Source organism: Geotrypetes seraphini, chromosome 4, assembly GCF_902459505.1.
Source record: "Geotrypetes seraphini chromosome 4, aGeoSer1.1, whole genome shotgun sequence".
In the NCBI taxonomy this organism is placed as follows: domain Eukaryota; kingdom Metazoa; phylum Chordata; class Amphibia; order Gymnophiona; family Dermophiidae; genus Geotrypetes; species Geotrypetes seraphini.
This window is the reverse complement of record NC_047087.1, coordinates 27,116,327-27,139,929: the sequence shown is the minus strand read 5'-3', so window position 1 is coordinate 27,139,929 and position 23,603 is coordinate 27,116,327. Positions and strand designations below refer to the sequence as shown.

At 41.9% G+C, this 23,603-nt stretch overlaps 1 long non-coding RNA gene across 1 annotated transcript in view; it reads left to right on the top strand.

The window, feature by feature from the left end:
- The window catches only part of LOC117359988, a 361,948-nt gene that overhangs the window by 165,016 nt on the left and 173,329 nt on the right, over positions 1-23,603 (top strand). The window lies entirely within an intron of this gene.

Here is a 23,603-nt window from a genome sequence, read left to right as displayed (position 1 = left end):
ACACGTCAGCCTTAGTAAAAGAGGGGGTTCATAAGTTAATTACCTGAACAGAAAACAAAAAAAGGGTTCCACCAAAGAGATTCCACAAGGAAAACAGCAGCGGAAACACAAAAGAAACTGTGGAATTGATGATCCTGTCAGAAGTAATTGCTGCTTTTTATGGGGATGGGCGGGGATGGAGGTAATTCCTTGCGGGGATGGGTGGGGATGGAGAGGATCCTGACGGGGATGGGTGGGGACGGAGAGGATCCTGGCGGGGACAGGCGGGGATGGGTGGGATTTCTGTCCTCATGCAACTCTCTAATTTAAGTGTAGCTGAATATTGGCAGCCAGCCCACGGAGCACAATTTAGAGGGGCAGAAGCCTCTCCTGCCTGCTTTAATTGCTTTGAATATCAACCCCAGTAATTGTATAGCACCTTGTCTGGGCAGGAAGGCCGAGTTGGTGCCCGTTTTGAGGCTATTTTTATGTTTCAATCATTTTTATTGAATGCCACAAAGGTAAAACAGTATTCAACACATCGCATTTTCAGCACAAAACATAACTCCAATCCCTATCCTCGCAACCATCCACCCTCCCACCCTCCCCCCCTCCCTGACAGCAGCGGTATCAAAATTAACTCAAGTGAAAGCAATATGTGGTACAAAGGAATTAAGAGTTCCAAATTCTTTGATGAACATACGGAGTGAAAGTCAAACTAAATGGGTACCAGCAGTGATGAAATAGCGTCCCGCTTTGGTCGACATATCCACAATATCTCGACGTTCCAAGAGCATTTGATGGAGCATTAAGGCTCGCCATTGAGAAATGGTCGGAGGCTGTGGTGAAAGCCACTGCAGCAAGATACATTTCTATCCCAATAACACAGTTTTTCGAATGAAAGCTGCGCAGCCAGGTCTCGGTTGGTGAAAACGAATCTGCAAAGTGAAAAGAAAACTGGAGTGCAATCTCCAAGAGCACTTCCAAAGCCGCGCCACCCACGACACCAATTGAATCCAAAAGGAAGATACCAGCGGGCAAGTCCAAAACATATGTCCAAAGGATGCTCTCGGACCGGCACACTTCCCACAACAATGTCCCACGCTGATTCCCATCACGTGTACTCTCCTGGGCGTGTAAAATGCACGTAACAAAAACTTGTAATTTCTCTCTCTCTCCACCGAGGACACAGTAGAGGCATTTCCCAGAGAAATACCTTTATGGATCATTTCTGCTGAAATTGGCAACTGGAGATCTGTGGACCACTTCTGAGCTAATGCAGAAAAGTCCAAGTCACCGGCCTGTGTTAGTAGCCACTTAAGGTAAAAGCTGAGCGGTATGGGTTCCTGGGCCGTGAGGGAAATCGCTTCCCGCAGCCTTTCTTGTACCTCTTCTCGCAGCGTCAATGGAGTCAAGGTATGTAGATAGTGTTGAAGTTGTCGATACGCAAACCAGTCCATAGGCAGTAATCAAAACTGCGTTTGTAGATCAGCAAAAGAGACCAGAGAACCCGTGGGATGTACAGCCTGTGACACATATTGTAGGCCCGCAGCCGACCAACGCCGGAACACTGTAGACTCCATTCCAGGTAAAAAGTCCCCGTTGCCAACTATGGGAAGACAAGGTGAGTTGCGTGAAGGAATCTGTAATAACTTACATAACATCTTCCAGGCTTTGCGCATAGCCGGTAAAAGTGGGTGAGATTGTAAATGAAGCAAGTCCGGCAACTGGTGAGTATGCAAAAGATAACTGAAATGGTATGGGTGGAAATGATAGCATTCAAGTTCAGGCAGTGAAAAGTCAGCAGTGTTACAAAACCAATCATGAATATGGCGTAGTTGACAGGCAAGGTTAAACCTAGATATACACAAAAGTCCTAACCCCCCCTGTTTTATGGGCAGCATCAACTTAGCTAAAGAAATCCTAGCTCGTTTACCCTGCCATAGGTATGTTGACAAATGAGATCTATGTAATGATAGATGGGACGGAGTTATCATAATAGGCAGCATTTGTAGTATATATAACCATTGGGGCAATATCATCATGTTATAAAGAGCTATACGGCCAGTAAGAGATATGGGAAACTTCCGCCAGCCCTGTAACATATTGGAAGTTCGGCGAAGCAGAGGCAATATATTAGTAGTATAGAGCCTATTTAGATTTTGGGGGATGATAACTCCTAAGTATGTCAATTGAGAGGTGGCCCATTGTAAAGGAAACTCTCCAGGCCAATTCCGTCGCACCTCCAATGAGGTAGGGAGTGCCAAAGACTTCTGCCTGTTGAGTACTAGTCCTGAATAAATGTGAAATTCATCCAGGATTTCCAATGCCCGCTGCAACGATCTATGAGGATTTCCCAAAGTAAGCAGGAGGTCATCAGCAAAAGCTAGGACCCTTAACTGCGAACCTCCCTCAGATAGGCCCAGGATCTCGTCTCTTTGTAAAGTACGTAACAGGGGGTCTAAATATAAAAGAAAGAGCAGAGGGGATAGTGGGCAGCCCTGTCTCGTCCCTTTATGAATGGGAAAAGGAGAAGATCTCACCCCATTCACCAACACCGAGGCCGTTGGTCCCGTGTATAACGCCTGGACCGATGTCAAATAACTGGCGGGAATTCCTACATACTGTAAAACCTGGAACAAGTAATGCCACTGGACCTTATCAAAGGCCTTTGCTGCATCCAGCCCAACAAGTAGACCCAGACTCTGCTCTATCTGTGCACGAGAGAAAGCTAAGAGAGTCCGTCTAACATTAAATACTGATTGTCGATTCCGAACAAAACCCACCTGCTCCGGTTGTGGCATTGAATTCTATTGAGGCTATTTTTATAAACCAAATACTACTGCTACTATTAACCATTTCACTGGACTTCCTAAAGATCTTCGAGCTCAGAATCTACACTGTTCAGAAAACCACTGCCATTTAGCCATGCAAACCCCCCTCTTTTACTAAGGTGCGCTAACCGATTAGCGTGTGCTAATCGAATTAACGCGTACTAAACGCTAACACATCCATAGACTAACGTGCATGCATTAGTGTTTAGCGCGTGCTAAATCGATTAGCGCACACTAATCGGTTAGCGCACCTTAGGAAAAGAGGGCCAAATTTGGAAGATATTGATAAAATAATGGAGGAGGGAAAAAAAGGACCTCAGCATCAGGTCCATGTCTTAGAAAGAGACGACCTATGAAAAATAACAAAACCCAAATCTATATAATAATAATAACAGTTTATATACCGCAGGACCGTGAAGTTCTATGCGGTTTACAATGATTAAAAGATGCTACTGACTGAGTAGAATTTAAAAAAGTTAAGGGTTAGTGATTAACAGCTCTATAGATCAGTTGTTCTGAGTTCTATACTGTCACTGTTTGACAAACCGTGGAACGCCTACACTGAAAAAATAGTGAATATAATATAATTCAATCAATTTAGTGAGAAGACCTCAGTGTGGATTGAAAAGTCAGATAAACGTGAATAACATTCAGTACTTCAACTCGTGTACGGGCAACAGCCCAGCCCATCGCACCATCATGGAGTCTTCATGTGCACAATATAAATCAAATAAATTTGGAATTTGGACTTGGAGGATGAGCTGTACGGCATCTGCATCTATGAGACAAACTTGGTTTTTCTTATTACATAGAGCATTTTGGACCCCAGTTCGTTTACAGAAATTAGATAGTTCAAAGTCTAATAGATGTTGGCATTGTCATTTTGAAGCTGAGACTTTGGATCAACTTAAATTTTGGAGATCTATTTGGGATCAAGTGAACATTATATTAGAAAATCCAGTGACATTGACGTACGATACCATCCTATTTGGTACGTTAATGAAGACTAAAAGCCAAATATCTGCTCGAAATAACAAACTTCTCTTTATAATGACAGGAGTTGTCATACAACTTATTTTGAGGAATTGGAAGAATTGTGATAGATTAAATTACACTTTCTGGTGGGAATTTCTCTGTTATACTTTTAAAATGGAATGTTCAATGGCTGTACAATAGGGATGGTATAAAAAATTTATGGATGTTTGGGAACCACCGACTAAGTTCTGTAAGGAATAATAACTGATTTTATTTTATCGACTCTTAAGCATATACATCCAGGTTGGGTGGGAGTGGGGAGGGTTTTGCATTGGAATTTCATTCGGGGAATATATGGAGGTTTCCTGGAGGTATGTACTTTTTCTGATTATTTGGTGTGGGGGGGAATAGTTGTGCATTAATGTTTATAAGTTTAATGTGCATTTCGTGTAAACTTATGTACATTGAAATTGTTTGTTTGCATTATGGTAGTTTGGAAATTTAATAAAGATTTACAAAAAAAAAAAAACCCCAACTAGTGCAAACGCACTTCATAAATATTTAATACAAAAAAGTGTAAATTCTCAGTGATACGCTGACGCAGTTTGAGAAACATAAAAACTGCACAGCCCTTAGCAAAAAATCAAAGGAGCTTATCTCAATGGGAGATCCGACGTGAACAAGGACTCCCAGAGATTCTTCAAGTGGGATGACAGGTTTCAAGGAGCTGTTCTACTGCAAGCACACCGAAGATGGCTCAAAATGAAAGACGGTTCAACTGAGCTTCACGTCGGATTTCCCACTGAGATAAGTTCCTTTGATTTTTTGCTAAGGGCTATGCAGTTTTTATGTTTCTCAAACTGCGTCAGCGTATCACTGAGAATTTACACTTTTTTGTATTAAATATTTATGAAGTGCGTGGTGCGTGGTTAGTGAAAAGAACTGATTTTCAATGTTTATCGGGAATTACTAACAGCTAAGTAAAAAAAAAAAAAAATATGACTAACAGTAAAAAAAAAAACCCAAAAAAACAACAACAACAATTATTTTTACTGGTGTTGAGAAAAAGGCTAATAAATGTATTGATAAAAACTGAATACTATAAAAAGAAAATTGATTTACTATAGTAAAATGATAGTAGATTTATCCAGAGTTATTTAGAAGTTAATTAAGACTAGAAAAAGCTCCTTTAAATAAATTCATGCACATATTTAAGAAACAAAAAATGTATTACATTACTCCACCCAAACACCCTTACATTAAGGTCAAGCAAAAGCAATGGCATAGCCAGACCTATTGTTTTGGGTGGGCCCACAGTTAGGACGGGTGGGCTTTCCAAAACTGTCCACCCCCCCCCCCCCCTCATTTCCAGAATACAGCTGTTCGCCTCATTTTTGGATTAAAAAAATGGGAGCATATTATTCCTTTTTATCTAAAACTTCACTGGTTGCCTGTAGAGTCCAGAGTCCTGTTTAAGTTCTCTTGCATTTGTTATAAAGCCGTTTTCGGTATGATACCAGGCTATCTCGCCCCTCTCTTCTCTTTGAGTCACTCCATTAAGAGTACACATAGGATAAACCTGTTTAATTATCCCTCTATAAAATCTTGTCATTATAAGAAGTTCTTTGAGAGAACTTTCTCATTTCAGGCCGCCAAATTAAAAATTATGCTAGAGGCTACTTCCTATTTTGATTTTAGAAAACCCTTAAAGACACACCTGTTTGATAGGTTGGTATCCTAATGCGTTCCGTTTTAAATTATCCATGCTTTTAATTGATGCATTCCAATTTTATCTGCCTGTTTTTAACTTCGTGCTATTTTATTTACACTGTATGTATTAACTTTTCTTGTCGTGAACCGCTTTGAACCTTTTTTGGTATTGCGGTATGTAAAAATAAAATTATTATTATTATGTATCTGTCTCTCTCTCCTCTGACCCTAGATCCAGAATTAGATATCCACATATGGCCTGGCAAACTTCCGAGTCTCCTCAGCATCTTCACCAGCACAGCTTTAACACACCTTAAGAACATGAGAGTTGCCATACTGGGCCAGTATCCTTTTTCTAACAGTAGCCAACCCGAGTCACAAGTAGCCCGGCAGAAACCCAAAGAGAAGCAACATTCCAGAGCTGGTATTGTGACATCATAATGCCTCATTCCACCAATGCCTAAAAGCCAACTTCATCAGTGATGTCACAGTGGCTTGATTATCCTATACCTGGCTCACATAAGAACATAAGAGCTGCCAAACTGGGCCAGATCGAAGGTCCATCAAGCTCAGTATCAAGTTTCAAGTTTCAAGTTTATTTAATTTTTGATGAATCGCCTATTACAATTTCTAGGCGATGTACATATTATAATTTAGATAGAAGAAACTTACAAAATAAATTCAAATATCAAATTTAAAACAATTCAGACATGAGTTTGAGGAATAGGGTTAAAAGTTACAATATATGGGATTGGTTAGAAAAAAGGAAAAAACACAAGGAAGGGATTTATAAAACCAAAGCACAATGTAATGAAATAATCAAATTTTTTAAATTAGTTAAAATAAACTAATGTTAAGAATCATAGGCATCTTTAAATAAGTGGGTTTTTAACAGTATTTTAAATTTTACAATATCTTGTTCAGATCGAATATACTGAGGCAGAGTATTCCACCATTGTGGGCCCATAACTGTAAACATATCTGATCTTCTGGTCCCAATAATCTTCCAACAGTGGCCAACCAAGTCAAGTACCTGGCACCTTCGTTCCCTTCACCAACCTCGTAGGTTTTCCTCTGCTGTGTTCAGGAAACAGGAAGTGACATTAGCAAGGGCAGGACATGGCAGAAGAAAGCCTGCGGGACCGACACTGGCAGGGGAAGTGCATTGCTGCTGCACCAGTGAAGATGCTGAGGTAGAGGCTGCCAGGCCACAGGAGGGGAATTCTGGATCCAGTGACAGGAGAGAGCAAAGCGATGTGGCTGCCACTGAACTTTTTGGGTAGACTATTCAGGGTGTACCTGAGCCAAGAATGGATAAGCCTATGTCTACTCAAGCCCACCCATAGCTACATCACTGAATACACCTCCCTGTAATCATGTATACTTGTTAACATGGAGTGTAACTTATAATAAGCCTTTTACACATGTATACAGGTATTAATGTACAAAACAGCCTTTGTTAAGTGATCCCCTTAGGGTCTAATCTAGTGCGCAGCGGCCGCTAAGAGAACGAATAGAATGCTAGGTATAATCAAGAAGGGTATTACAACCAGAACGAAAGAAGTTATCCTGCCATTGTATCAGGTGATGGTGCATCCACATCTGGAGTACTGCGTCCAATATTGGTCGCCGTACCTTAAGAAGGATATGACGATACTCGAGGGGGTTCTGAGGAGAGCGACGCATCTGATAAAAGGTATGGAAAACCTTTCATATGCTGAGAGATTGGAGAAACTGGGGCTTTTTTCCCTGGAGAAGAAGAGGAGACTTAGAGGGGATATGAGAGAGACTTACAAGATCATGAAGGGCATAGAGAAAGTGGAGAGGGACAGATTCTTCAAACTTTCAACAAATAAAAGAACAAGAGGGCATTCGGAAAAGTTTCAAAACAAATGCTAGGAAGTTTTTCTTCACCCAATGTGTGGTGGACACCTGGAATGCGCTTCCAGAGGGCATGATAGGACAGAGTACAGTATTGGGGTTCAAGAAAGGATTGGACAATTTTCTGTTGGAAAAGGGGATAGAGGGGTATAGATAGAGGATTACTGCACAGGTCCTGGACCTGTTGGGCCGACACGTGAGCGCACTGCTGGGCACAATGGACCTCAGGTCTGACCCAGCAGAGACACTGCTTATGTTCTTATGTTTTTTTTCCCCCCATTTCTGTCTATGGGGAAATAAGGCATTATAAATCAGACCCTTGGTCAATAAACCTTCATGTAAAAAAGCATAAAAGATATCTCATGGATTCAAATGGAAAAATGTTAGCATTAATCAAAATATTTATTTTACAAACAAGAAAAGACACAAGGAAAACCTACTCTGCTCAATGTTGTATAATTAATCAAATCCTGAGGAATATACAGTGCTTTGATAAGTCTTCACTCCTTATATATTTTTTACATTCTGCTGTCTAAAAAATATTACAATGCACTGAAGTAATATTTCTTCCCCAAGCCATACGATGTACTCTATATTTTTAATGCAAATTAACTTTTATGGGTGCTATTTGCGGTAATAAACCCTGGTGAACTTGAGATAAACTTGTATACAAGTTTCCATGAACTGATCAAATACCCTGTACTCATTAATTAGATTTCACTGATTTAAATCAGTCTATAAAGCCCTTAATCCATATGGTGCCTCAAGAATAAGAGAGGTGGAGGGGCATAATCGAAAGGAACGTCTAAGTCTGTTTTCGTCTAATTTGCAAGTCGTCCAAAGTAAAAAACATCTTAGGACACATTTTCAAAAAATACGTCCAAAATTTTTTTTTTTCAAAAATCGTCTAACTATATGTCCTGCTGATCTGATCATCCAAGTCGCTAAATCGTCCATCTTTATACCACATTTTCATCCAACTTTTCATCCAAGTCAAAAACGCCTATAACAAGCCCTGTTGGACATGGGAGGGGTCTGCAAAGTGATGGACTGAACACCCAGACATGCCACCTTAATAGTGGGGTATCTTACAGGGCACTGCTGTGAACTTCACAAAAAGGGTGCCATGTCGTCTCCTCACTACAGCTCCCTTATAGGTCATGGTGAGCCCCCCAAACCACCTCCAGAATCCCCTAGACCCACTTATCTACCATCCTAATAACCCTTATGGCTGCAGGAGCCACTTATATGCCAGTAAAAAATGGTTTTGGGGGTGTATAAGGGAGTGCAGTATCAATGCAGTGATTACAGGGGCTTATGGGCATAGGTCCTTCTCTCTATGGGTCCCTAACCCACCCCCAAGACGGCTTAAGCCGCCTCTGTGCTGGACGACTAGGCTTTCCTATGCCAGGCTGCCAGGTGATGATGTTCTGGAGGCTGAATTTTAAAGGTGTGATTACGATTTTTATGGGGTCGGGGGGTCGGTGATCACTGGGGTAGTGTATGGGGGGGGTCTGTTTTATGTGTTTGCAGTACTTATCTGATGACTTTAGGTGGGTTTTTGTGACTTAGACCATGTTTTAAATGGTCTAAGTCACTGTTCTTCAACCGCCGGTCCGTGGACTGGTACCAATCCGCAGAAAATTTCTGCCAGTCCGCGCAGGGCCGGCGAGATCGAGTCAGCAGTTAAATTTCCTGCTGACTGCGGTAGTGTTGGAAGGCTGCTGTTCCGCCCAGCCTTGGGCGATCAAGACAGGCTGCCGACGTAGGGGCCTTCCCTCTGTGAGTCTCGCCTGTTCGGAAACAGGAAGTTGAAACAAAATAGGCGAGACTCAGAGAGGGAAGGACCCAACGTCGGCAGCCTGTCTAGATCGCCACCCCTGCCGAGTTGCTGAAGAGGGCCACGGGGAAGGTGCAGGTGGAAGGGAGAGAGCTGCAGGTACAGGTGCAGGTGGAAGGGAGATGGTCAGTGTATGCGGGAGCAAGAACCTGGGGAGCCTTCGACAGTGGCTGTCTCCCCTCCCAGCAGCTCTCGTACTTGCCAGGGCAGTGATTCATCGACAACTTCCTCTTTCCTCAGAGGCGGCAACGGACCCAAAGCTGCCTAAATAAATCGCTGCTGCAGGCAAGTACTACTGTTGGAAGGGGAGGAAGCCATTGTTGGAGGCTGGGAAGCTGCTGGATAAAGGGAGAGCTGCTACTGGACCTGGAGGGAGGTAGAGGAGAGATGCTGCTGGGAGGGGAAGAGAGAAAGGGATGGGAAGAGAGTTACTGTTGGATAGGGGGAGGAGCGAAGGGAGAAAGAAAAAAGGAAGGAAACAGCTGGCAGGGAGATTACAGGAGGGGAAGGGGGTCAGGGTGGAATGGAGAGATCAGATGAGGGAAAGGGGAGAGAGAGGAATGAGAAAGTAGAGAGAGATTGATGCTGGAAAGGGGGTCAGGAGAAATGAGAGAGGGATAAAGATGCTAGATCTGGTGTAGGAGAGATAAAAATGATGAAAGCAGTAAAGCTGGAATGAATAATGTAAAAAGGAGAGAGGAGGCACAAGCTGGATGGAAAGGGAAGAGGGGCATAGAAAGAAGTCAGATACATATGAAAGGGGGAGAAGGCAGACAGTGAATGGAATGGGCAGATGCTGGATTGAAGAGACAGGGCAGACGCAGGAAGGAAAAGAGTGAAAGAAGATGAAAGCAGAAACCAGAGACAACAAAAGGTAGAAAAAATAATTTTATTTCTATTTTGTCATTACAATATATCAGATTTGAGATATATATCCTGCTAGAGACATAACTGGGGACTGCAAAGCCCAGGCAGTGCTTCTTTAGCTGGCTTAGGGCTCTCTCAGGGGGCACTCCCCTAACACTATTCCTGTCAGGTGTGACTGCAGTATTCTGTTAGCATGATATTTCTGTGTAGCATTCTGTAATAATTCTGTAAAGTTTTCTTGATAGTAGAGGGGATATATGTGAAGGGGAGGGGAGACAGAGGTTTTGCTGGTCCTTGCTCTGTATATTTGTATTTATAAAATCACAATTGTACAGAATATTGTTTCTTTTTATACTTTAATAAAATTCATTCAATATAAAATCATAACTGCAGCTTGTGCAGATGGGATCAGATGGTTTGCGGGGACTGAGCTCGCAGAGACGGGGTGGAAATGTTTTTTTTAAATTTCAGTCTTAGTAGTTTGCCGGTCCACAAAATAATAGTTGAAAAACACTGGTCTAAGTCACAATGTCCAAGTTCCGTTGATCCTGGGCTGTATAACTTTCGGTTATATATGCAGTACGACTAAGTCTAAGCCGGCCCACATCCCGCCCAACTCCCACCTTTGACACTCCTCCTGAAATGCCCCATTTAGCATTGGTCATTCAGTGGCACAATGAAGGCCTAGGTCGTTTAGAAATACATCCAAAACCCGTTTTTATTATTGGCACTTGAACGTATTTGGACAATGTTAGTCCAAGTGCCGACAGGCCAGTTTTTGGACATTTTTCTCTTTCGATTATGAGCTTCCCGGTCCTTTTATTATTCATATACCGTACTTATAAAGAACATAAGAGTTGCCATACTGGACAGACTGAAGATACTTCAAGCCCAGTAAACTCTTTCCAACAGTGGCCACTCCAGATTACATGTACCTGGCAGAAACCCAAAAAGTAGCAACATTCCAGAGCTGAGATTGTGATGTCATAATGCCACTGAATATTGACTAGAGAGGAGCTATCTCCTAGTACTTATCCGGATCCTGGCCAATATTCACCCAGGACTTCCAAACTAAATACATAGCCCTTCTCATGTTACAGTCCCCCAATGTCACTGATAGCCCTTGATCCTAATCCCTATCCCACTTGATCCTTCTTCCAACCCTTCTCCATTTCTAAACCCTACCCAACCCAACCTGGCATCTACTTCCTGGATTCCCCACCTCCAGGATTTCCCCAGAGGTGATACCAGGTAGTCTAATTGAATGAGGCAAGATTGGTCCCCCTTCTCTTCTGCCCCATCCAGATCTGGGTTTAAAAATAGTGGCACCCACCCCTATTTTTAGTGTTCTGTTCATACCATTAGAGGTCTGCCTTCCATATACGGGAGCTAGACAAGCTGGGAAAGGAATCAGAAATAGGGGAGGGGTTGGAAGAAAGATTAAGCAGGAGGCGAGATCAGAAATGGGGGTTTGAAAGCAAGATCTCATGGAAAGGGGGGTTGGAATGGGGGGTCGGAATCAGGGGTCTCACAGGGGGATGAGGTTAGCAGTGAAAATCGTTATCATTCAATCTTTCCTGCTGTCTCTGCTAGTCCTCTCGCCAACGTTAAGCTAGCTGTCGTTTCGCCCTCAGGCTGCATCAGGGCTGTGGACCAGTGTTGCGGTTCTGTGTTTCACAAGCTCACCATGGTTAGAACTACAGCTCACACAAGCTCACCGTGGTTAGAACTACAGCTCACACAAGCTCACCGTGGTGAGCTTGTGAAACACAGAGCCGCAACACTGGTCCACAGCCCTGACACTTCCTTAGGGCGAAACGACAGCTAGCTTAACGTTGGCGAGAGGACTAGTATTTTTTGAAATAAGTATATGTTCTTTCTCATCCTGTATATAATTTTGGTGATACAAGTCACTTAATCCCCCATTGCCCCAGGTACCTTAGAAAGAGTGTGAGTCCACCAGGATAGAGAGCAGATACCTTAGCAGAACTGTCGGCACACGGAAGGCATGGGAGCGGAAATAAGTGCATTAGTAACATAGTAGATGACGGCAGATAAAGACCCGAATGGTCCATCCAGTCTGCCCAACCTGATTCAATTTAAATTTTTTCTTCTTAGCTATTTCTGGGCAAGAATCCAAAGCTCTACCCGGTACTGTGCTTGGGTTCCAACTGCTGAAATCTCCGACAAAACCTATTCCAGCCATTGAAGCCCTCTCCAGCCCATCCTCCCCCAAATGGCCCTATATAGACACAGACCGTGCAAGTCTGCCCAGTACTGGCCTTAGTTCAATATTTAATATTATTTTCTGATTCTAGATCCTCTGTGTTCATCCCACGCTTCTTTGAACTCCTTCACCGTTTTCCTCTCCACCACCTCTCTCGGGAGTGCATTCTAGGCATCCACCACCCTCTCCGTAAAGTAGAATTTCCTAACATTGCTCTTGAATTTACCACCCCTTAACCCCAAATTATGTCCTCTAGTTTTACCATTTTCCTTTCTCTGGGAGGTTGCCTCCTACCCCTCAGTACACTAGTGAATGTTTTAAGGGACAGTACACCGACACCCGGCATGCGGAAGACAGAATTGTCGGAGACACAAATGGAAGTTGGAATTTTTGGGGCGCAGTGAATCTTGTAAGTGTAGTGTAGTGAGGGTCCCCCCCCCTCAGTTCGCTAGTGAATGTTTTAAGGGGGCGCACATTTGACATGTGTGCAAATGTCAGGCCGTAATTGTCAGCTGGGTGGTTCCTCCCCACCCCCTCAGTACAGTAGTGAATATTTTAAGGGGGGCGCACATTTGTCATGCGTGCAAATGTTGGCCCGCAATTGTCAGCCCACAATTGTCGTGCACGCATTTGACGGGTCTCCGTTTGAACTGTATGCAGAAGTGGACAAGGAGCCAATGAAGTGACTAGAAGAGAGGGTAATGCAACGTAACATAGTAACAAAGTAGATGACAGCAGATAAAGACCCAAATGGTCCATCCAGTCTGCCCAACCTGATTCAATTTAAATTGAAAAATTTTTTTTTTCTTAGCTATTTCTGGGCAAGAATCCAAAGCTCTACCCGGTACTGTGCTTGGGTTCCAACTGCCAAAATCTCCGTTAAAACCTACTCCAGCCCATCTACACCCTCCAAGCCACTGAAGCCCTCCCCAGCCCATCCCCCACCAAACGGCCATACACAGACACAGACCGTGCAAGACACAGACCGTGGCTGAATATGAGGTGTGTGGCAGAATTCTGAACATATTGAAGGGGAGAAAGATAGTTTAGCGGAACAACCGTGAGAAGCAAGTTGCAGTAATCCAGGCGAGAGGTGATGAGAGCATGAATGAGGATCTTGGCAGCATGCTCAGAAAGGAAATTCTGGGTTTTATCAAAGTTGTATAGAAAGAAGCAACAAGTTTTGACGGTCTGCAGTATATAAGAGACGAGACGAGCCAAAGATGGCCCCGAGGTTATCTTCTCCGTTCCTTTCATTCCTTTCCTAAGCTCTGTCTTATCTCTCATCATAGGGTGCTAATGCATTAATATCCACTCCCATAGACACAGAATAAAGGAAGATCCATTATGAATCTGGTGCAAGGCCTTCTAGATAGTTGGGTGGGTTTTTTTTTCCTTACAACTGCATCTGTTGCTGCCTGGAATGAGATAGCAAAGTCTCTTCAGTTCAAGTCCTAAGGCTTATCTCCTTTCCTGTTCTTTTGAGTGCGAATCACCTTCTGATCTTAAGTATAGTAACATATTTTATGGTTGCTTCTATAAATATTCTGCCTAATATTCATGGTGGCTTAAGCAGACAGAATAGACTCCTGCTCACTTAAATCATTTGGAGCTGGATAACTGCCAATATTCAGCAACATTTAACAGGGTGATGCAGCTGGGTATCAACACAAAATGGCCATTTTTGAGCCAGGCTGCACAGGGGAATTATAAGGGCGGAGTCAGGGAGGAGCTAGGAGTTATACAAGTGCAATCATCATTCGGTGCCGGCACCCATATAGCTAACTGGGTGAATTTAGGACTGTGGGCTTGATTCACTAAGCAAACCGATCGTGTACCGATCAGTTTGCGACCCCTTTGTGATCCGATTGTACTCCAGCCCGATTCACTTACCTCTCTGCCAATCCGATTCCGATCCGTGCATGCAAATGAGGGGAACGGCATAGCAGGGACCCGATTCACTAAAGAAATCTTGCAAACCGACTGGGCTGGCCGATCAACACAAGAAGCAACTGCTGGGGACCAGTCGCAAACGTCCTTTCCGACTCTCCAGCTCCATTTCCGCCCTGTTCTCTGCACGCCCTGCTCTCTGCTGCCCCAATAATATTTATCTCTCTGCCCCGAATCTCTCCTGCCTGCTGCCCCGAATCGCCGCCCTGCTCTGCCCCAAATCTCTCCTGCCTGACGCCTCGAATCTCTCCTGCCCTTCCCTGCACTGCGAGCCCGAGGTTTTAACCCACGGGTTTAAATCGGGTTAAAACCACGGGCTCGCTGGGCTAGTAAAAGTAGTAAAAGTTTTTAAAATAAAAAAAGTTGCGGCTCAGATGGGTCTTAGACGCATGCGCAGACCATCTACAGATGGTCTGCGCATGCATCGGGATTGCACACTAGCGATCCGTGCGGTCACCCTCCAATCACCCTCATTTAAATGTTTTTGTTTTGGGAATTCATCGGGCCTGCACGGCTCGGCCACGGATTGGTCACGCAATTGAGGTTCGTGAATCTAGTCCTATGAGGCTTCTGTTAGAGGTCACAGCAGCCTTTTTGCATCACTCCTGCCCATCCCTCCCATGAGACCACCAGGGATTTGGTACAAGTAGGTCTGAAAGGATCCGGGGTGGGGGAGGTTGAAGTTGTTTGGGGAGAAGGGAGGGGATCAGAAGGGGCTTGATAGTTGGGGGAGATGGGAGAGAGGGAGGGGGATTGGAAAAGGCTTGACAGTTGTTGAGGAGGTGGTGAGAGGAAGGAAGGGGGATCAGAATCTTGCAGGAAGTTGGGGGTGGGGTTAAGACCTGATCAGATGCTGTTATATGGGTTCTGGCTGAATGTCGGCATTATAAATCTGTGCCTTGCTGGAAAACTAATATAATACTCACCGATCTGTATATATAAACAATCTTAAATTCCAATCATCTTAAAATAATCCTACAAAATATATTCCTTTAAAGAAAAAAAAAAAAGCAAAATAATTTTGATTGTACAGCTTAAAGTAGAAACCCATCATTTCAGCTAACCAAAAGCACTTGTTAAAACAAACAGGAGATGTGGTGGAAATACTGTTTTAAATTGGTCTGGCATAATGTAATAAGAAGAAAAAACTTCCCGGCAAAGAATGCAACGTATTTCTGGGATTTGCTTTCTAGAATGCAGGGGGCACGTTTGATAAAAGGTTTGATCCCTTCTCGGAGGGAGACAGAGAAGGACTTTATTCATACGTGTACCATTTTTAACCAGGTATAACTGCTTGCTCCGCCCATTTCCAGAAGATATTTGGCAACACATGTTAGAAAAGAATCTGAAATTCATGTTATGTACACTTATGCATGGTTTTATCTGTAACATTATATTTAACGTTTTTAAAGAATTTAAATTGTAAACGTACTCTCATTTTATGCTTAAATTATAACCTTTTAATGGTTGCCGTTCTAGACTTCATTTTGTGAGGTTAACAAAATCTGAGTCCACAAATTATACATAGCTCAGTTTTCTGTCTCTGTGCCATGTCCATCCATTGCACTTGCATTTCTCTAATGTTCCAGGATCTTCCAAAGCTCTTATATTTTTAACAGACTAATGTGAATGTGGCTGTAGAAACCTCAGACCTCGATGAATTAATAGCTTGAATTTGTTATGGTTGCTTGCTAAGTAGTCTTTTCAAGTCCACTGACCTCCTAACCACATGAAATTACTTTAAACACATGTGAAATGGAATAAGTATAGTTTATCTTTACAAGATGGGACAGTGAATTCAGGACTTTTTCTGGAAATGGTCTCCAGTGGGTTGGATGACTGAATAAATGTGCAAGTATAATATTCAAAATCTTAGACACAACTCTCAAGTACGTTTTCCCTGTAAATGTTACATTACATATCAAGAAAATAGATATATTTTATATGAACTCCATCAGTTGCAATTTTTTCTTAAAGGTAAAGCGACAACAAAAATTCCAGAGACTTCCGCTGAAATTGCTAAACAGTCCATAGAAAGTTTCCAACTGCGCTCTGTAATTTTTGTTATAGTTTTCCCTTAAAATCCAACTTCCCTTGGAAGTGATTGATTCCTTCTCTCTCACTATCGTGGACTAATGTCATGGTTTTCAGTTTTGTATATTAAATAGTTTATTATCTTTCTTAGATTATTTTATTTTCCTTCAAGCGATGGATTTTCAACTTGAAAAGAGGAGATTGATCAAAACATTCAAGATAATGAAGGGAATAGACTCAGTAGATAAAGACAGGTTGTTCACCCTCTTCAAGGTAGAGAGAACGAGAGGGCACTCTCTAAAGTCGAAAGGGGATAGATTCCGTACAAACGTAAGGAAGTTCTTCTTCACCCAGAGAGTAGTAGAGAACTGGAACGCTCTTCCAGAGGCTGTTATAGGGGAAAACACCCTCCTGGGATTCAAGACAAAGTTAGACAAGTTGCTGCTGAACCAGAACATATGCAGGAAAAGCTAGTTTCAGTTATGGCACTGGTCTTTGACCTAAGGGACGCTGTTCTGACCCAGCAGCGGCAATTCTTATGTTCTTAATTAATTTTTTTTTAAAAAAAGCTTACGTGGAGCTTTTTTTCCTTTTGTTTCAATCTCCTTTAATTCTTTACAAACTGCAAAACCAAGAATATCTCAGTTATATAAACTCTCTTTTCCCTCATTTAAAGGAATGAAGGTTTTAGGTTATGTTTCCCTTTCTTTTACATACATCTTCACTTCAATTTGGAATGAACTTCCTGTTGAGATTAGAACTACTTTCTCTCTATATACTTTTAGAAAGTCTTTAAAAACCTTATTTTCAACAATCAATATATGAGCAACCGTACTGAGGATTTAGGAATGAACTCTTGCTATATGGATTATCAGATCTCTTAAATTAACTTTGGTTTCCATTTCCTTATTTGTTATGTCAAGTATAGGAGATGACCCGGTATATAAACCTAAGGATTGGATTGGATTGGATAAAGTTTAGTGTTGCAAAAAAGTGAGATCTAGGCAGAGTTTATCAGCTTATGCATTTGAGGATCACAACCAAGCCTAATTTTTAGGGTATCCAGAATAAAATTATGTACAAGGGGGTGTTGAAAAGTTCTCAGTCCAATCAAGAAGAGAATGGCGTGGATATAGCGCAATCAATGATCTGAAACAATGTCAAAACAAATTGGTGCTTAACCAAATAAGAAAACACTGTTCAGCTACAGGGGCAAAATAACGCCCAGAATTTAAAAAGCTGGTTGGTTGGTTAGGCTAGGAACTTTTCAGCACCCTCTCGTATAAGGTATTTCTGAATGCACAATATCAGCTGTGCATATATATTTAATATATATTAATAATAGATGTTATAAAAACCGGTCCTGTTTGTGATAGTCTAGGATCGGAACTGGAGAGTGTGGTGCAGTGGTTAGAGCTACAGCCTTAGCACCCTGAGGTTGTGGGTTCAAATCCCTCACTGCTCCTAGTGACTTAATCCCCCCATTGCCCCAGGTACACTAGATAGAGTTTGAGCCCACCGGGACAGATAAGGAAATAGGATAAAGTACCTGAATGTAAACCACTTAGAATATAACTGGTACATAAATAAACTAGTGTTTAAGCCTGTTACGTTAATGGGTACTAGAATAGATGTGTCTGTCTATTTTTCTTTCTGTCTCTCTCTCTCTCTATTTGGCCGCTGTCTGTTTGTCTTTCTTTCTTTCTGTGTCTCTCCTTGGCCGTTGTCTGTCTGTCTTTCTGTCTCTCTCTCTCTCTCCTGGGCCACTGTCTGTCTTTCTTTCTTTCTGTCTCTCTCTCTCTCTCCTTGGCCGCTGTATGTGTGTCTGTCTGGCTTTCTGTCTCTCTCTTTCTCTTTGGCCGCTGTTTGTCTATCTCTTTGGCTTTCTGTCTCTCTCTCCCTTTGGCCGCTGTCTATCTGGCATTCTGTCTCTCTCTCTCTCCTTGGATGCTGTCTGTCTGTCTTTCTGTCTCTGTCTCTCTCTCTCTCCTTGGCCGTTCTCTGTGTGTCTTTCTGTCTCTCTCTCCTTGGCCGCTGTCTGTCTGTCTTTCTGTCTCTCTCTCTCTCTCCTTGGCCGCTGTCTGTCTGTCTGTCTTTCTGTCTCTCTCTCTCTCCTTGGCCGCTGTCTGTCTGTCTTTCTGTCTCTCTCTCTCTCCTTTGCAGCTGTCTGTCTGTCTTTCTGTCTCTCTCTCTCTCCTTGGCCGCTGTCTGTCTTTCTGTCTCTCTCTCCTTGGCTGCTGTCTGTCTGTCTCTCTCTCTCTCTCTCTATTTGGATGCAGTCTGTCTGTCTGTCTCTATCTCTCTTTGACCACTGTCTGTCTGTCTTTCTGTCTCTTTCTCTTCTTGGCCACTGTCTGTCTCCCTCCCTTCCAGATTCATTCGGAGAAGAAAGGACCGATCTGATTGCTATACCCATAGTCTGCCATCTCTCTTCCATTTTCCACATGCCAGCACGTCTTCCCTCTGTTACCTACCTACGATCTGGCACCTCACCTCACCCTCATACCTGGTCACCTACCAGCAGCCTTCAGCTTCCTTGTCTGATTACCGGTCCCCTTTCACACAACTCTCTGATGTGTCCCACCTTTACGGAGGTAGGATGTTGTGTCAAAAGAGGGCGGGGCCCCGGAAAAGGGACGCTTTTGGTGATTTTTAAAAATGTGTTTAAATTGTACAGGAATGGGCTATATGGACCCCAACCCCGCCTCCACAGGGCTGGCTGTAGGTGGGGGACGGTGAACAGATGGGCCCCAAGGCTCATTCCCCCCTCCCCCCCAGTTGGCCGGCATATTTTCCCCTTTCTAACCGTATAGGTCCCACGTTGCCTTCACCTTCACTCTTAGTCCCACAGCCTTCCTTTTGAAGCTGGAGGAAACCGCTGCACAAGCCGCAAACCACCACAGGCTCCACCGCCGCACGCCTCGCAAGCCTCTACTGCGCCTCTACTGCAGGGCCATGGAGCTACAGATCATGGATGCAGAGATCACGGAGTTTGAAGTGCGCATGCGCGCTAAGGGTTTTATTATGATAGATAAAAATACCTTTGATTTAAGCTGTTCCATTACATTTTAGATGCCCACTGGCACGAGTTCTACTTAATGATCTGTAGTATTACACCCCTGTGAAACCCAGTTTGAAAAAGAAAATCATTTCCAAGCAGTAAGAAGTTGATGGCATTCACCAGCATACAACCGCGGCCATCTTAGATCTGCCTCAGAGCACAATGCAGTTCTAAAACAGGGGAAAATGTGGTTTTCTGTTCTTGGTTTTGTGGCCATTATGCCATGCATAAGAGATATCTTATAAACAGTGAATTTTCTGCTAGCACCTCTGAAATGGTGTGATAGTGCTCAAACTTTACTCTCTAAAAGCAGGTCTGCCATTTCCCCGTAAATAACACAGCTAGAAATTATCCCTCACTGTGTCCCGCATGATGTACTAAGGAGGGTGGGGGAGGTCCTCCCTGGGCGCCATCTTGGTGGGAGCACTGGAACCTCTCCGCCCGCCTTGCGCCATGCTCTTACCCTCCCTTCCCTCTCCCCTGTACCTCTTTAGAATCTGGGACAGTGTGCCTTACCCATAGTCCCCTGCTTTGACTAACCATCACTGTACTGTGCAATATAGATATATGAGTGTGTGTTATGATAGAGTTGGAATAGGGAATGAAGCCTCCGGGTGATGGACTGCTGAGCTGTGTTATTGGTGAGGGGAGTGGCCCTCCCAGCTGTGCAATACAGCTGTTGAGGGCAAGAGGGAGAGACAAAGTGTTCAGTGTGCCAGAGATCCACTTTTCTTTTCTTAAATGTCAGCACGGGCATTTTCTTTCATTTCTTTCTACTTATGCCACAGTTTTTTTTCCACCAGGAATGAAACATTTATATTTTACTAGCTGATGCCCCGGCGTTGCACGGGTATTTAATTATAGCAATAACACTGTAAATGGATTTAAATAAAAATACTTTATAGTGGTGAATGAAATAATTTTGTTACAGCTTTATAAAAAGTAAAATATTCAAAGTATAATGTGAAATATTTGACAAAATGAATACAATTCAACTAACACAAAAATTGATTATAAACAACATTTTTAGTTTCACCTCCAGGAGCAAGAACATATACATTCTTGGGTGAACCCACCCTTCCCACGTGTGCAGGTGGGCCGCGAGACCCCCAGAACATATCACCCCAGGTAGTGAGGGATCTGCATACCAAGTTTCGTTCAAATCGGTCCCACATCTTCTTACATTTTTTCCATTGACTTGAATGGGTGAAATCTGATTTTCTGTTTGTAGCTCCGCCCACGTGTGCAGGTGGGCCGCGAGACCCCCAGAACATATCATCCCGGGTAGTGAGGGATCTGCATACCAAGTTTCGTTCAAATTGGTCAAGCCGTTTTTGCGTGATCGCGGCACATACATACATACATCCGATTTTATATATATATAGATTTACTTGTCCGTCTCTACTGAATGCTATGTCACTAAATCACATAAATGTGGGGGTTTTTTTAAACATGTGTAGAGACAGATAAGTGTATTGTGTTGACATTGTAATGCACAATCTCCACACACACTTCAGGTATCTGCTTTATGTAAGTTATTCAGCAATCTCTACAGTCCAAAACCCTGAATAGGATATTAGAGACTTTGATGGTGGCGCTGCATGAATAAACTTTAAGCGTGCAAACTCATCCCACAACTCATTGGTCTGAATTTCTCTCCATAAACGTTTTTCTTATTCTCTTCTGTATAGATATTATTTATCTTATAATTCACATAATATTAAAAATGGTATTAAGTGAATTATAAGATAAATAATATCTATGCCTAAGAAAATAAGAAAGATGTTAATTGAGAGAAATTCAGACGGATGATGATAACGGTGGGTTGAGTCTGCATGTTTAAAGTTTATTCATGCAGTGCCACCGCTGAGGTCTATAATATCCTATTCAGGGTTTGGACTGTGGATTTATTTGGACATTATAATGCAGCATCCTATGCCATCGTACAGAACAGGAGAGTCACCTCCACGAGTCAATGGCAAGTCAACAAACAGTGGAGATGTCCAAAGAAGACAGATGAGCTGATATGTGTCACGACTATATTTTGCTCGATGATTGTTTAAATGATTCAGCATGTACATGTTTCAGCCCAACCAGCCTGCATCAGGAGTCTTTAAACCATGGAGATACAAATATAATTAACAAAACCATACATACATATTCATATGGACACAAGCAAAACAAGTTTCAAGTTTATTCAAAAATTTTATAAACCGCCCAATCGGCCTTCTAGGTGGTGAACATCATGTTAAAAATATATATGGGGTAACTATACATCCTTTAAAACAATAATCATTATTTAAAACATTTAAAAACAATACCAAAACAAACGGGAACAAAAAAGGGAAGAAGGATAGAACTACAATTTATCAAGTAAGAAAGAGAACATATAGGGAAAACATTGTTGAATGACTTGAAAAAACTTAAATGAACCAATTTTAGTGAACAAAACATTCATATCTTTATTTTTTTTAAAATGGGGTTAAAACCAATGAATGTGATATGTACATGAGTTTCACTATTTTAATGGGTCTTCGTGGTTATAATGTGGTCATTCAATGTATCAAATTAGGTTGCTGTACCACAACTTAAAAGTTGTAACGTGATTAAAGAGGAAAGGTTTCAGAAATGCTGCAGTAATCAATGAATAATCATTGAGACACCATGCAGGTTGGATTTTCATTCATCAAAGTTTCCAAGTTTTCCAAGTTTATTATATAATTTGATTAATCGCCTATTCCAAATTCTAGGCGATGTACAATTGCTAAAATAACCAAATATGGGTAACAAATCACACAAGACATAAATCTAAACAAATTAAAATGACAAATACAAACATTCCTATACAAAGTTTAAATCAATCAAATTAAGTAACTTATACATACAATATCAAAACAAAAGGGAAAATTATTAATGGATTACAACCAAATCCTATTACTTATTTAGTCATTTGACTTGCTTTTTCAGTAAATAAATAAATACGTTTTGAATAAAATGCATTTATCTTAAATATTCTTGAAAAAGTGCTCTTGTGCAAAATGCAGTAAAGTGTTCACCCGACGGGGCCCGTTTCGCCAATGTTTAATGGCTTCCTCGGGGGGGGGGGGGGTGTTGTAGAATGTTAACAGCTATAACGTTAATCTCCACAAAATGGCACCTGGTATTATAATGTGGTCATCACATATTTGTTCCTCTATATTTGATTGTATGGGGTTTTTTTCTATATGCACTTTCTCTTCCTAGTGCTTTTTGATGATGTTTTTTATTATATGCTTTTTAAAGATGAAGTTTTAGGGGTTTTCATATGTTTTATTCAATGTTTTTATCCATTGGTTCCATTCATTGGTTTCAACCCCATTTTTTTAATAAGATATGAATGTTTTGCTCATTAAAATTGGTTCATTAAGTTTTCTCAAGTCATTCAACAATGTTTTTAAATCATATTTGTTGTTTTGCTTGCGTCCTATGCCATGCCTTGCATTGTGAATATTTTTACTGCTGTAATTGCCTGTTGCATATATTTGACTTGCAATACACGCCTTTGAGTGAATCCCTTCAAAAGGGCGGTGAATAAATCCCAAGAAATAAAATAAAAAGTGTCCCTGTCTTCTTGCTTTTAACTTCACGTGTACGCGCATTCAAGTTGCTTCTTCTATGCAGTTCCAGATGTAGATGGTGTCAGGAGGGTGACTGATAATGTAAGATGCAGTTCACAGGACGAACTGACAGAAAATTGGCCTAGAAAGGGTTCGTACAACTTGTCTGAGATATGTAGTGACAGCAAATTGTCAGGATATGTCAGGGGGGATGAAAGCATTCCAACAAAATTTTTATTTTTTTTTTTTTTAATTTTTCTTTCACATCCATGCAGATCTGCAGACCTACATATGCTGGAAGATATCATTCTTTAGTTCTAAGTGGAAATGCTTCCTTAGAAATGCTATTATTTTTATTTATTTCAATATCCGGGTTTATATCTCATCCTCCCAGAAGAGCTCAGAACAGGTTACAATTTGCCAAACATGATTAACTTTCTACTGAAAAGAAATCTTCTAAAGGTTTAAGCATACTGCATATTTTGCTTACAGGCAAATTCTTGCAAAATTCTTTTAAATCAATCAGAAAAATTGCAATAATGATAAATAGCTTTTCTTTTTTCCTCTTATGTGCTTAACACAGGAAATTACTGTGCAGTACAGTGTTCTCCCGCAAATTCGCAGTTCGCGGACTCAATCATTCGCGATC